Raw genomic sequence first — 15,844 nt, 5'->3', positions numbered from 1 at the left:
TCCCCCAGGGGGTGGGGACCCCACTGAAATGAACCCTGGCACCCCATCTTCCTCCTTCTCCTGAGCCCTGTAACCCCACCACCCTGTGTCACACCCGGAGCTTTAATTCTCCAAGAGGGAATCGTGGCTGTGACTTTCATCAAGAAATAGGCATCTCTGATTATTTTTCTTTTTTTTTTTTTTTTTGTGACTTGACAATATAGATTTTTATTTTCTGCAAGAAAATACACACACACACAAATCCTGCTCTTTTGAACCTGATAGAATCTTACATATTAGCTATTTTTTTTTTTTTTAAATTTTATTTTATTTTTAAACTTTACATAACTGTATTAGATTTGCCAAATATCAAAATGAATCCGCCACAGGTTTACATGTGTTCCCCATCCTGAACCCTCCTCCCTCCTCCCTCTCTGATTATTTTTCACCGTAAGCTTTACTGATTTATTTAATTTTTTAAATTCTGCACCTGCACAATTTTTATTTGAATCAATGGAAGGGGCTAATCTGAAAAGGGAACGGAGTTTGCACTGTTTGCACAGGATTATTTAAAGTAGAATTTGATGTACTATGTATTTAATCCACTTCTTCCAAAAAGCGCAAACTCAAAAAAAAAAAAAAAAAAAAGAAAGAAAATCATCTATGAAGATGTACCTACTTCACACAACAGACTTCAACACAAAGCACCCATTCTTGTCCTCAAGCCCACACACATTTTAGAGTTCTGGTAGAAAGATGGCAGTATTTCAAACCAAGAGGGTACACAAAAATAAAACAGCCAATTACAGTTCCTAAAGCACGTATATTGACAAATGACCTTTTATCAAGGGTGGTAGGTTTTTTTTTTTTCCTACACAAACTTTCCCGGTGAGGACTTAAAGTAAAACATGGAAGGGGAGAAAAGATCCCAAACCACAGCCTTATAAAAATTAATCTCTCAGACATACTGTGAATGACTCAGTGGGTAAGCACCCAGAGCAGCTGGGCTGAAGTGAAGAATAATATATAATATTTTATGAAGCTTCTTAGTACAGAGGCATTAACAGAAAACTGCCAGACTCACAGTTAAGTTTTTAATTTTCCATTTCAAATTATTTCATTAAAAGAAAAAAGTTGTGAAAAGGAAAACGACACAGAGACCTAAAGAACAAAACGAGGGAGTGATAATGAACTTCAAACTATCACAAGAGACAGGACAAAGAGAGACAGCAGAGGAGGAACTAAGGCAATCCTGGATTTTCACTCTGTACTTCAGACTGAACTTGAATGGCAGAGTCATAGGATCTGATCTGGTTACGCTATTCATGTGCCAGGAATCGGTAAGGGATATTATTTACCAGGAAACAGAGAGATATTTAAGGGACTAGCAAGACTCCTATAGCCCACTGAAATCTGAATATATTAACCCTGAGGTTTGAGGTTGCGGTGGATGTTTTCTGAGGAGTGAATTTACGATTCTAGTTTAGTGAGTTATTCTGTTTTTCTAAAATTTATGAGGTTTTAACCACAGTTGGATCACAGAGGGGGATCCAACACCATTTTTCAAGTTCTTTAAGAGAATGGTCTAGGGACTCAGTCTTTGGCTCAGACTGAGAGGAGAGGTGTAAAGAGAAGGGTCTGACCTGCTAGGCCACCTACCGGCTCTGTAACTTCGGCCAAGTTCTGTAACCTCTTTAAACCTGACCTTTCATCAGTAAAGTGAGGGCAATAAAACTCAGTTCATAGGTCTGTTGTGAGGATTAAATAATATAATACATGTGAAAAGTGCCTACCGTAAGCACTCAATAAATGAAGTTACTGCTCCATATGGAATGCTCTGAAGACTCTTTCTCCCAAAGCCAAATGCCCACTCCTCGTAGAAGCCACCCAGCTCGGCCAGTTGCTTCAATTTCCACACAATCCAAGGTGTTCCTGGCCCTTCAACTTCAGCCTTGGATTAACAGCTTCCTTATACATATGCAATCAATGGTTTAGTCATCCCAGAGTCTCAGAGACACTCTGGTAAGAATGGTTGAAAGGCTTAAGGATCTAGACTTACATCTCCAAGTTCACTACTCCTCTTAAGAAAACGCAGATGACTTACACCTTCTCACGCCGACAGTGAGCTAGAGAGGTTCAAATTGTTCAGCTAATAAAGATTCAGGCAACGTCTTGAGACCAACAGCTAGACATAAGAAGCATCAGATGATTCATCTTGGTCTCACAGATCCAGGTTCACAATGTTTTGTCTAAATCTAGGGATCTGGATTTTCCATCTAATCTTATTTAGTCTCCTCCATGGGGAAAGCCAGCCCCCAGCAAAATCATGGGGTTTATTTCCAACTCAGATCCCTCACTTTGACCTTCTGTGCTGACCATGGATCTGACCATGGATTGTCTAATTTAAAAGATTCAAGAGATTTGTTAAACTAATTTTCATTAAGACATCAAGGATGTCAGGTATCAACTACCTCAATCCAACGTATCATGTGCTATCACAATTACTCACTTTTAAAAGTGGACCACCAGGACTTCCCTGGTGGTCCAGTGGTTAGGAATCCACCTTGCAATACAGGGGACTTGGGTTTGATCCCTGGTCAGGGAACTAAGATCCCACATGCCAGGGAACAACTAAACCCGTGGTCCACAGCTAGAGAGTCTGTATGCCACAATGAAAGATCTCACATGATACAACTGAGACCCAAAGTATCCAAATAAGTTAAAAAAAAAAAAAAAAAAGTGGAGCTAGGTGGAAAAAATGCTTGATCCAAAGGAATATATCTTAGAAGAATTTCAGGTACCACAGGAGTTCATCTTGGGAGATATTCAAGTTCGAGGCACTCTTATCCCACGGCAGCTGATGATCACACTTTCTAAAGCATAACATGGGCCCTGTTCACAGACAATGATAAGCCCTCAGTTCTGGAGTCAGAGTAGTGCTGTCTGGACAATATAAGTGCAGAAGGCAGCCTCTTTCTGAATCTCAATACTCCTTCAGCAAACAAAGGAGCAGCAGATGAGAGATGGCTACCCAGCTGAATGTACAATGCCAACGCGACAATGCCCAGTTGTACTTGTTTAATTTCATTCCCTGGATCCCTCTGAGTGGTAGGAGTCATCACAGAAGCTCCAAGAAGCAGATGTCTGGAGTATTAGCTTTGAGACAGTTTCCAACCAAACTCCCCCACCCCTTAGTGTGTGCGTGTTAAGTTGCTTCAGTCATGTCCAACTCTTTGTAACTCAATAGACTGTAGCCTGTCAGGCTCCTCTGTCTGTGAGATTCTCCAGGCAAGAATACTGGAGTGGGTTGCCATGCCCGTCTCCAGGGGATCTTCCCAATACAGGGATTGAACCTCTGTCTCTTACGTCTCCTGCATTGGCGGGCAAGTTCTTTACCACCAGTGCCACCTGGGAAGCCCCCCATCCTCCCCTATACACACTCAAACACACATGCACACTCATTTGGATTTATCTGAAGTGAAATTCTTCTTTGCTAAGGAATCAAAAGATAAAAAAAAAATTCTTCTTTTATAAAGTCCAAACACATTTCACACCTGTTCAGATTTCTGTGGGTCTCTGAAGTTCCTCTCAGCACCTTCAAAGAACACGAGGAAGATTAACCCATGACTCTCAAGTGGGGTGTCTCTCTCTCAGGGAATTTCTAGCTTCGTGTTCCTAAAAGTAAACCCCAAATATCTGGGTGAACCGTTGAATCACAGCCAGACTGTAAGATCAGCAAGTGGCCCCCACCACACGGGGCGGAACTGCAAACAGGGGAACATAAGCTTGCTGTCTGTCCGGGTGGGGATTTCGCGAGCCAACCTCACGGCCACTTCACAGGAGAAGTGAAAAGAGTAAGCGTGAGAGTTCAGAGCTGTGAGAACAGCGCTGTGCAAGGAATCAGAGTGAAAAAAGAAAGAGAAGCAATTTATCCTCCTTCCCCTTGGTTGTCATCTACCAGGAAAATACGCCCAAGACAGATGAACCCTCCAGCTCATCATCAGAACAACAGGTTTGCGAACCTGCTTGGCCACACAGTTGCTTCCTCAAGTCAGGCTCGTGAGGAGAAAGAGTCGTTTCATGTCCCCAAGAGGGCTGGCACCAGATCATCGGCTTATATTTGTTTCCCTGCAAAGAGCTCTCAATGTTGGTGACTCGAGAGCTACTGAAGGAAGCAAAATAAAACCCCTCGTCAGCTTTGTTCACGAATCAGCACCGCTGATTCTTTTCTCCCTCATCCTACACCCCCTTTTCACAGCCTGTGGCAATGAGCAGAGGATTCGAGTAACTGGTACAGGGGTTCCATTTAGAAATAGTTTCTTGGGTGTGAGCTTTCATACTCAGGGGATGGTCTAAGTGTCACGGATTCTCTCTGCTGAGCTGTGTGAATAGAAATATACATTAAAGCTCAGCATGAAAGCTTTCACTGGAGAAGCTGAAAGCCTCCATTCCCTGGCCAACTAGGCTTCCCCACTCCCACTATTAATGTGGAATTAATTGTGCATGTGCAGTGGGACCAGCAGAAGAAGGGGAGCGTGGCCAATCTGGAAAGCCTGAAACCCAATGGACGCCACCGAGAGAGGGAGCACAGCGAGTCCATCATTTGTACAGGTTACAGGAAAGGCAGACGTGCCCCTAGCTGCTGAGGGGATTCCCACAAATCACGCAATTGGGGTCAAGGAGGTAATTACCAGAAGTCACACCTGTGTGTAATGCAGTGGGCCAAGAGCCAGGCTCACAGCCGATTCTCAGGCCAGAATGGGGTCGGGGTGGGGGTGGTTGGAGGACAGGGGAGTGGGCCTGTAGTTCTACTCTGAGGTCCTGGGAACCAAGGGAAGATGCAAGTGGCTGAGGCAGCCTTCAGGAGACCTGCAAAGCCCACGAGCTGGCTCGGGTTCCCAACCCACAAAAGCATCAACTGATCTCAGCATGGGCAGCGTGGGGAAGCACCCTTCAGCGTCGGGGAGTTGAATTTCCAAATTTCTTTGCAGGAGAACATCCTCACAAAATCATCACAGCCAAAGCCGAAGACAATTTCCTGCGTCATTAAAATACCACCATCTGCACTAAAATGTGATGTTGAGCACATGAAATCAAGTGAATAATCATGAGCATTTTATAGATAAAGCGCCACTGCTGATACGCCTTGTATTTCTCTTCTGGAATTAAAGAACAAAAAAAAAGTGGTTAAGCTGGGAAGAACCCAGGGATGTTACATACACAGGGTGAGGAAATGATGACCCTGGGAGGAAGAGTGAAGTGTTAAAGACAACCCCACCTACTACTGACCACACTGGGCCAACGCTGGGAGGGCTGACCCCTGTCAAGGGCGTCCACTGCTCTGTGACTCTGCAATAGAGCTTCCTGGAATGCAGGTCATGAGGGTAAAACCCAAGACATAACAGGCCAGACAACTTTTCTGAAGAAGCGTGTGAGATTAACGAAAAGCATTAGGAAGTGAAATGTTTTCATTCGTAAGCCCATCAACATTTCTACTGTTGAACAATAATCTGCAAGGCAGATTATCACTTTTAAAAAGATGGAAAATTGTGAACAACAGGAACCTCTTTTCACTTCATTTTGTTTTTAACACTCCAGCCTTTATTGACACCTGAAAATAAGTTACAGATACCAGTCTACAAAGAGGCTGGTGAATTTGAAAGTTTATCTTCTTCTAAGTTCAAAAGATGATTTAGTGTCTGTCTCTGATTTTATTCCTTTGGGATTTCTTGTTGGCAATTTATATAAGTTTTGCCTAAATTAGAAAAAATAAAATCAACCTGTAAGTCTGCATTTTCTCTTTCTAACCAACAGCTAGAGGGAAATGATTTTCAACAGTTCCTAGTATTTTTTATGAAGCAACATGGTGAAGTGAATACAAGCCTGGGTTTTGGAATCAGATCTGGATTCACATTGTGGCTTGTCCACTTTCTCTGTGTGAACTCTAGCAAGTGATGCACCACTCAGACACAAACCAGACAGACATCTACCATGCAGTATTAGAGATTATTCAGAATAATATACATAAAGTTTCTGGCACTGAGAAAGTGTTCAGTAAGCAGTAGTGACAACGATTTCTCATTCCACACTCTATTGCAACAGATTCCCTAAGGTGGTATCTCATACACAGTCGACCTCAGAATGGCTCCTATGAAAATCAAAGCATTTATAAACTGTAAGGTGGGGGGTGATGACAAAAAAAGAAACTGATTTGCAAAGGTAAGCCACTCTTGGAAAACAAATGGGTAAACCCTAACCCTGTTACTTCTAAAGTGGAGCTACAGGGACTTCCCTGGGGGTCCAGCGGTTAAGAATCCATCTTCTGATGCAGGGGACACAGGTTCGATCTCTGGTCAGGGAACTAAGATGCCACAGGCCAGGGGGCCACTGAAAAGCCCAAGTGCCGCAACTACTGAGCCCACGTACTCCAGAGAGAGCACACAACTAGAGAAGCCCCCGTGACACGATGAAGATCTTGAGTGCCACAACCAAAACCCGACACAGCCAAATAAATAAACAAATGAAACAAAATAAAGTTGCTGCTAAGTCATTTCAGTCGTGTCCGACTCTGTGCGACCCCATAGATGGCAGCCCACCAGGCTCCCCCATCCCTGGGATTCTCCAGGCAAGAACACTGGAGTGGGTTGCCATTTCCTTCTCCAATGCATGTAAGTGAAAAGTGAAACTGAAGTCGCTCAGTCGTGTCCGACTCTTAGCGACCCCGTGGACTGCAGCCTACCAGGCTCCTCCATCCATGGGATTTTCCAGGCAAGAGTACTGGCGTGGGGTGCCAAGTAGAGCTACATAAATACCCGATAGCCCTCTAATATTTTTTAAGAGCATGCTGTTTGCCAACACTTACCTAGGTATCTTTCTTTTTAAAAAGTGACTGTTATCTACCCCCTTGCAAACCTTCCCCTTCTTGTTTGAAGTGAACCATTATAGTGAAAGCTCCTATTCCAGCTCAGAGAATCCAGCCCCAGCAGAAACTGATCAAACAACATGTTCTCTGCATAGCCCTGCATGGGTGAGGATTTTCCTTGCAGGCATCCTATCTGTACCCACCACATACCCAGAGCTCTTAATCCAGGATCCACACATGTGGTCTGCATTTCTAGGATTGAAATCTTAATGCCCCATTTGAGGCTATTTCTATGCATGATCTTGAAAGGACTGAAGCTGAGGCTCCAATACTGTGGCCAGCTGATGCAAAGAGCCGACTCATTGGAAAAGATTCTGATGCTAGGGAAGACTGAAGGCAAAAGGAGAAGGGGCGGCAGAGGATGAGATGGTTGGATGGCATCACCAACTCAATGGATTTAAGCAAACGCCAGGATATAGTGAAGGACAGGAAAGTCTGATGTGCTGCAGTCCATAGGGTCGCAAACAGTCAGACACAACTTAGTGACTGAACAATAACTATTTATGATCTAGAGGAAACAAGGACTAATTTCAGAAGAATGGGGTTCAGTCCAGCTACCCAAGCTGGGAGCAGTAAATATTGGGGTGGGGTGACTAATTATTCTTGGGAATTTATAGTCAGCATGTGGTTAGGGACAGGGATTGCTTAAATCTCTCAAATCCTACTCTATCTTCCTTCAGAAGAGACCAGAAAAATCAGCCCCTGCCCCCCCTCCCCCCCAAAAAAAAACACACATGGATGCTTCAGGTTACCGAACCAGAATCCTCTGATGGTAACAAGTGAAATCAGCAACACTCAATGGTCCTTGGTAACACTGACCTCTGGAAATACATAAAGATAAACCACACAAAGTCATGTCAGAAACTCCAAGCGGGGGCTTACCTAGTGGCTCAGTAGTCAAGAATCTGCCTGCCAATGCAGGAGACACAGATTTGATCCCTGGTGCGAGAAGATACTGAAGCCTGTGCCCCTAGAGCCCATGCTCTGCAACAAGAAAAGCCACCGCGTTGAGAAGCCCGTGCACCACAACAAAGACCCGGCACAGCCAAAAACAAAGAAAGAAAGAAACTCCAAGAGTCTGAGCTTCTGTGAACTCAGGCATGAAGCAAATGGGGGAAAAAAAAATACCTGTTACTTGATGATGGAAACTTGCTTACATTTGTACAGACTTGGCCCAATCAATATGCTTTGTGATAACATAGAGGAGGTGGGGAGGAACCTAGGCCGAGCACATCTGAGCCAACGTGACGTTGAATCTTTATCAGACCAGCCAGCAAGTGTTAGGTAGACAGATGTGAGGATGATGGACAGGGAGCCGTCAATCTGCAGAACCCCCGAAAATACCAAGAGAAAGATCACAGTGGTACAGATAGTGGGGAAGATCCAAGGGGAGATGGGAGAAGGGACATAGAAGAAATGGAAATAACATTTCTTATTTCCTGTTGTTCAAGTCTATTCATAGAACAGACTGGTTCCCATCGGCTCTGCTTTTTAGACGGCTCTCTCGCTTAATCTGTCATAAACATTCAACACTGGGTGTAGAATGGAGCCAGGTATCTCTGTATCTCTCTCATGGTAAATAACCCACAGCATCAGGTAAGGACAACCCACAGCCAGAGGCTTCTGATGTTTACTTCAAAATTTCAACGACAGTGAGAGCCCTTCCCCCATTCCTTGCAGGACCAGAGAGCCACTGTGTTGGAGCGTTTGCCAGAGGAACTGCCTTAAATGTACACGGAGCGCACGGCATGAAATGCGAAGCGAAAGAAAAGGTCAATAGACCTCTGGTTATATATTTTTTTTCTTTTTTTTAAAAAAAGACATCTATAAATAGCTGCATTTATTGAAGTTGCTTCCTTATCAGGAAGCATGGAGCTAGGAATTAATGTCTGCCTGCATCGGAAATTCTTGCAGACAGCAAACCCAAAAAGGAAATTTCCCTTCCAAAAGCATCCTGGCTGTTCTGTTGTGGCCTGTTTTTTCTCTTCGAGCTCTTTGAAGTAGCTACCCAGGACCCCACGAGGCTGGAAAAGCAGAAAGCCTTCAAGCATTTGAAACTAGAAAGTAAAGGCCCCCAAAGAAGGCTTGCGGGAAACACAACAGAAAATGCCGGTGGCTGGCCATCGTTGTTAGAAGTCACGACTGCTTTGTCGAGATACTGAGAAGGAAATCCTTCTCTGTGTCCTTGCCTCAACTCTGCCAGTGACGTCACAGCACACCACAGGCATCTGGGGAGCCCTGACATTTGGCTGAGGACAGGGAGGATCTGCTGGGTCTGGGGAGGAGAGTGGGGACGGTTGAAGAAAAAGATGACAGATCCAGGCAAGGAAAGAAAGTAGTTTCAGACAGAAGTACACTTGCGGTGTGGGAATGGTCAAGGCCCTGGAGTGGAGTGCCCCAGGGCAGAACCAAGTTCCCAGGAATCACCGGGTTAGAAAATAGACCTCATTTACATTGTGACTTCGGGAAATAGCCTCAGAACATGCAGGCAGAACTCCAGGACCTTTCTTTAATGAAGCAAGCAAGCACATCCATGCTCCTCTCTGCCCTTGAAAGGGAGGATGTCCCTCCTAAACAGGCGATTCACTAGCCGTGAAAACTGAAATAGAGCTCTCAGTGAGTTTGTGGTCACTGTTCGCCAGGCACTGCGCTAGGTGCTACACGCAAACTACCTCTGATACGTATAGGAAACACTCATCAACTCTATTTCAATTAAAAAAAAATATTTTAAACCCTTGAAAAACAAAAGTTGCTAAGAGAGCAGATCTTAAAAGTTCTCATCACAAGAGAAACTACATGTGGTAACAGATCTTAACTAGATTTATTATGGGCTTCACTGGTGGCTCAGTGGTAAAGAGTGTCTGCAATGCAGGAGACCTAGATTCGATCCCTGGGTTAGGAAGATCCCCTGGAGGAGGGCATGGCAACCCACTCCAGTACTCTTGCCTGGAGAATCCCACGGACAGAGGAGCCTGATGGGTTACAGTCCATGGGGTCACAAAGAGTCAGACATGACTGAGCAATTAACACGTTCCCTTTTCAGATTATTATGATCATTTCACAATATATACATATATTGAATTCCTGTACATCTGAAATTAATATATTTCAAAAAATTTTCTGGATTTTGATAATCATACTGTGATTATGTAAGAGAATACCCTTGTTCTTAGAAAAATACACAGAAGTATTTAGGGATAAAGATTTAAAAAGAAACCCTCATCAGTAGGTGTGTTATGCAATTTGAGTCTTGGAGAGGGGAACTCATCTAACAGAGGCAGCCCTGGGAGGCCAGTCTCTTGCGTCTGTCCCAGCCCAAGTCTTTTCTATTGCTATGCTTTTTCACTGAGAAACTCAGAAAGAGCAGTGAGCCCTGATCCCGAGAGGTAACTCCTGATGAAATGCCAGGGAAGTTGTGGACTTGGGTGAGTCCTCTGTGGCTAGCGCTGTTCTTCTAGTGGCAAGAGAGATACTGGTCTTTAACCTCAGCTCACAGGACAGTAAAGAGGGAGGAGCAGGAGAAACGGGTGAGAAAAACCAAAATGATTATCCATCAGGACAGGCGCCTGTTCCTGCCAGAAGCCAGCCTGCTGGAGGATCAGCACCAATGAACGGGCTAGTGCATTCCTAGAGCCCTCGCTGCCCCGAGTCCCCACACCCACAGCCGCCCAGACACCAAAGGTCAGCATTGCCTCTGCTTTCACGTCTGTGACACTCTGTCATCATGTTTTCTCCCCAAAAGGCTAAGTGGTGACTTTGGGAACAGAAATCACATCAGATTCTTCAGGCGCCGTATTCAGTAAAACTATCCGAGCCCCGGTAATCTAATCAATAAAATAGGATTAATAACACCTAGGAGGGCTGCATGATTAAATGAGACCATATATACGAACATGTTTTGTTACTTACAATAGTGTAAAACGCTAACTATGATTATACTTAATTCTCATTTTTTGCCTCTTCTCTGGGACAGGGAAGAGCTTGAAAGTATATAAAATTGTTGGTTGCTCCACTCAGTAACTAAGAGAGACACAGCATCTCCTTTCACTCCCTGGCTCTAACTGGGTGCTGCATGTCACATGACTCTCTGACACTCCAACACTCTGCTGAGAGTGCAAAATTGCCAAAGAGGGTGAGCAACCAGGGAACGTTTCCATAGGAAGGCATTAAATTAAATTATTAAACACACGCAAGTAGGAGCCTTAATGTAAGAGTTCTGGAAGATTCACAAGCATAGGAAGGAGAGAGCTAAGGGACTATTTCTGGTGTTCTGATGCTAGAAAACTCTGAGTGGCTATTACGGCTATTTATTAACCTGCAACATCATACACCATAACCCGATTCAATGTGATGAATGAGCCCTGGGTTCTGATTTTTAAATATCAACCACAGGAATTTTACAAGAGCAAATTGGCACCAGGGAAGGCAGAGACTCTAGGCAGACGGCATCACCTCAGCCTGTGATTAGAGGTGATCATGTCAACTAAATGCAAGATGATTATGTGAAAAGGAATTTAATAAAGTAAAGGCATTTAGTGATTTCAATTCTGCCCCATAGATCTGAAATATATGCTTTGTGACCACTTAGGTGGCCCTGGACATCGTGATTTGAGGCTGAGTATGTCACAGGGCTGGCACCAGCCCATAAGGTATCTCTGCTGTCCTCCTTGCCACCCACCACCCATGAATTTAGAAAAAAAAAAAAGTGACCCCTGGGCAGACAAACTAGAAAGAATCTCTCCTTCACACCATGAGGGTCCAATGAGGCCCTTCACTGCTCAGAGAATCAAAACTGGCCTTGTCCAGCCACTCTCGGGGGCACCATGGTCCTATGAGTTTTTTCAAGGTATCATGAAAGGTTTGGGGACTTCCCAGGTGGTGCTAATGGTAAAGAATCCACCTGCAGTGCAGGAGATATTAGAGACTTGGGTTCAATCCCTGGGTTGGGAAGATCCCCTGGAGAAGGAAATGGCAACCCATTCTAGTATTCTTGCCTGGAGAATTTCATGGACAGAGGAGCCTGGCAGTTTACCGTCCATGGGGTTGCAAAGAGTTGGACATGACTGAAGGGACTTAGCACAGACTCATTAAAGGATTATGTCCCCTTTAAAGAATGGAACTTTTCATTTTCGTCTACCTGCTCTAATTGTCACACTTCAGCTCCTCTAGCCTCAAGCTTAAAAAAAAATTTTTTTTTAATACCTTAGACGGAAGGAAGGGGAAAAAAATATCTTTCTGTCTTTTCAATAAACACACTTGTGTTTGCTTCCTGGTGCAGCAGGGAAGTTCCAAGAAGCTGCTGGAGGACTCCTGCAAGGGAGTGGGGAGTGGGGGTCAGGAGGCCAGACAAGGATGGCAGGCAAGCCCTTTTCCTCTGGGCTCCCCTCCTCTCCTGGGCCCAAACTGCCCTGCCTGCCCCTATCAAGTTCTCTAGAATCACTATTTAACAGGTTGCCCTATTTATCACTGTCTGTTTTTTTTTTTTTTTTTAAACACAGGCAAGTAAGAGGAAAAGGCATTACTTTCTACTTCTTAACAGCTTCCTAATTGGTCACACTGTGTCTTCCATTTGGCCCTGTGTTTGCAGAACAAAATGGTGAGAAACCCACCATACAAGAACCTTACAAGAATATTACGATCCTCGCCTTCCCTTTTAACCAGGAAAGTCTAGATATCGATTTCAGAAAGGAGGAAACGGAAGGGTTAAAAGAGAGAGAGGATTTATCTGGAGATCAATGAGGATAAAGGGAGAAAAGAAGCCACTGGAGGCATACCAGGCTGGTGAGTGTCTCTTTAAAACAAGCAGCTAAAAACGCTTTCGAACTAGCAATACCATAAATGTCCCGCTGCTGTCTTGGCTCTTGGATTCTTCCCCGTACTTTCCATGAGCATTCCACTGGGAATTGTCTGGAATCCCAGATTTGAACAGCAATAACCAAATTCCCTTGTCAGAAGATTTATTTTCTTTTCAGCTTGGAAACCCAGCTGGGAGGCATCCTCAAGTGTACAGCCCAGCCGCAACCAACCTAGAAGCATCAGGAGATGTTTCTCAAACAGCACAACGGGCAGCTGAGTTTTGGAACTCACGAGAGAGGCGGGCAGCTCAGCCTCTCGTGGAAAGTCCCAGCTGAGGACAGATGGCAAGAGCCTGGGAACTGGAGGATTCGTTCCAGATGTGGGAACCAGTGGTGTTACGAGAGGGCCAATGCAGATGCCAAGGAGGGCCCTAACGTCAGGCTGCCCAGAGAGTAGCACTCAGACAAAACTATCACCATGAAACCTAAATCCATCACCTAATGACTGACTATGTTTTAAGGCTAGCAGTGCCCTGCTACAGTTCTATATCGGATAATTCTCTACGTGGGTATCCAGCCAACCATCCATCTACTCATCCATCCATTATCCAAGCAAGAAATGCAAACTATTCGACAACTGATCCACCAGTTAGAACAGATTCCAGCCAGAAACCAGCCCTCTGGCCACATCAGTGAATACTGGCTAAGTGTTAACCCTGAACTCATCCATCCATCCAAAAGGTACATAGTAAATATACTTACATCGTGGCAGGATAGATAAGAGCCCAGGTGGCGCAGTGGTAAAGAATCTGCCTGTCAATGCAAGAGACTTGGGAGGCGTGGGTTCAATTCCTGGGTTGGGAAGATCCCCTGGAGAAGGAAATGGCAACACACTCCAGTATTCTTGCCTGGAGAATCCCATGGACAGAGGAGCCTGGCCAGCTATGGCCCATGGTTTCCAGAAGAGTTGGACATGACTCATGTGGACATGAGCACACACACAGACACACAGGCTCTGCAGTCAGACAGAACTGAGTTTGAACCCCGACTCTCTCGCTGACTGGGTGACCTTGTTAGTTTGCTCACATTCTCTTAAACCCTAAATTCCTTATGTGTGATGTGGATATAGAAAAAATATCTACAAGGATTGCTGGGAGAATAAATAAAATAATTTCCATCAAGGACTTCACACAGTGCCTGCTACAGAGTCATCCCAATAAATAAATATTAGCTATGATGCTTATGTGCTAGGCACATAGCAGGGCCTGGCCAAACAGTGGTGAACAGCACAGCTGTGACTCAATGAGGAAACTGTCTACTCAAGAAAAAACATTAAAATGTCTGTATGGAAGAAACAGATCCAAGTAGGGAAAATGATGTCTTAGGTGAGGTCATAATATTTTCAAGGTAAGAGGGCTGTTAAACATTCTCCTGCCCAATTGCCATCTTGCATGGTAGGAAAACTGTGTGTTATGACGACTGACTCACAGTCAAACAGCTCGTCTAACAGCAGAACTAGTTAAGGATTAAAATCTGAGCGCCGGTTCATTGTTTGTTAGTGCATTTTATCATGATAACTTTTTATGGAGAGGCAGCGCTAGGGTAAAAGAGCCTCCATATGTGAAAGTCATTCAGCGGCAAACCAAGAGTTACGGCTTTCTTGGGATGCAGGGCGGGGTCGGGGGGAGTGAATGTGTCATAGTACAGAATTCAAAAGCCATGAAAGAAACCTCAGCCTATTTGGTACAGGAGTTTATTATTTCCTTTTCTCTCTTTATGGAGACTCCAAGCTCCACAAGGGCAAGGAGTTGGGTCTACTCTATTTACTTCAAAGTGCCTGGCATAGTGCAGGTAATCAGTAACTGCTTGTGGAATGAATAAATGAATGAGATTAGTAGCAGGCATGCTTTGTCTGAATGGCCTGACTCTATTCCATCCTGAAGTGAATGTCCTAATCACAGAGCAGCTTCTGGAGAAAAGAAGGCTCACACCTGGCTGTGGTCTCTTTCCCAGTCTGTCTGCTCACAACACTCACTGGTACCACAACGCTCCAGTATACTGCAGACGACCATGCCCACAGTCATGACCCTGACACCTTCAAGTTCATTGTGGAGAAGATGGTAGACTGAGGCTGGAAGGTGCTGACCACAGTATACCAGATTTGTAAACATTGATAGACATGGCAGGCTGGCTGAAGGAGGTGAAGGATGCTCCAAAACCCCTTGAAGTTTACATCTACCATCCTCACTGTGAAAGAGAAGGGATATGCCAGTAACACCCCCCAGTACCTCCTAGCATCACAGTCATCAGATCTGCTGAGTAGACACGGACAGAGGACACAGAAGCCTGCATCTTCTCTTCTCGCTCCCCACTCTTAGTAGGCAGCCTTGGGCTTTCTCAGCAGGGATAAGCCATGAAGAGCACAATAACCCAGGGAGCACGACTGTGGCAGAAAGAGACGGCAGGTACAACCAGACAACCATTCAAGTCATGAGAGATCAAGTAGGGAAGGGCCAAGGTGACTCCCTCCCCCTGCCGAGTCCTCCATAATCTGAACCTGTGTCCCGAGGGTAACAGTCAAGCCAGAGCACCCGGCATTTTCTTGGACACCGCAGCCAGGGTGGAAATCAAGTGATCCATTCTCCCCAGCCACACCCAGCACCCTGGATCATCGGGGCTGAGTGGCAGCTCAGAAGAGAGACAAAAAAGAGAGGGACAGGTGTCAGGTGCTTTGGAGCCTGGCCCCAGCAGCCCAAGTGTGGGGCCCCTGATGCCCTGCCCAGCTGCAGCTGAGGATTCAGGCAGGGGAAGTGGAAGAGGAAGGGGCAGAGGAAACTCAGAAGAGAAAGGTAGAACTATTACAAAATAATGGGAGGTGTCAGGTGGCTCACGGGTGAAGAATCTGCCTGCCAACGCAAGAGATGCAGGTCCCATCCCTGGGTCCGGAAGATCCCTCGGAGAAGGGAATGGCAACCCACTTCAGTATCCTTGCCTGGAGAATCCCATGAACAGAGGAACCTGGAGAGCTACAGTCCATGGGTTCGCAATGAGTGGGACATGACTGAGCGACTGAGTACCCACAATGGGAGCCATAGAGGCAATGAAGGTACAAGAGAGGCGGAGAAGACAGGTGGGGAGGGAGAAAGGC

General features: G+C 45.2%; 1 protein-coding gene across 14 annotated transcripts in view; it reads right to left on the bottom strand.

The window, feature by feature from the left end:
- Positions 1-15,844, bottom strand: part of ETV6 (ETS variant transcription factor 6) — a 289,916-nt gene that overhangs the window by 149,927 nt on the left and 124,145 nt on the right. The window lies entirely within an intron of this gene.

Source organism: Bubalus kerabau, chromosome 1, assembly GCF_029407905.1.
Source record: "Bubalus kerabau isolate K-KA32 ecotype Philippines breed swamp buffalo chromosome 1, PCC_UOA_SB_1v2, whole genome shotgun sequence".
Lineage (NCBI taxonomy): Eukaryota > Metazoa > Chordata > Mammalia > Artiodactyla > Bovidae > Bubalus > Bubalus kerabau.
The sequence above is the reverse complement of the archived record's forward strand: the minus strand, read 5'-3'. Positions and strand labels throughout refer to the sequence as shown.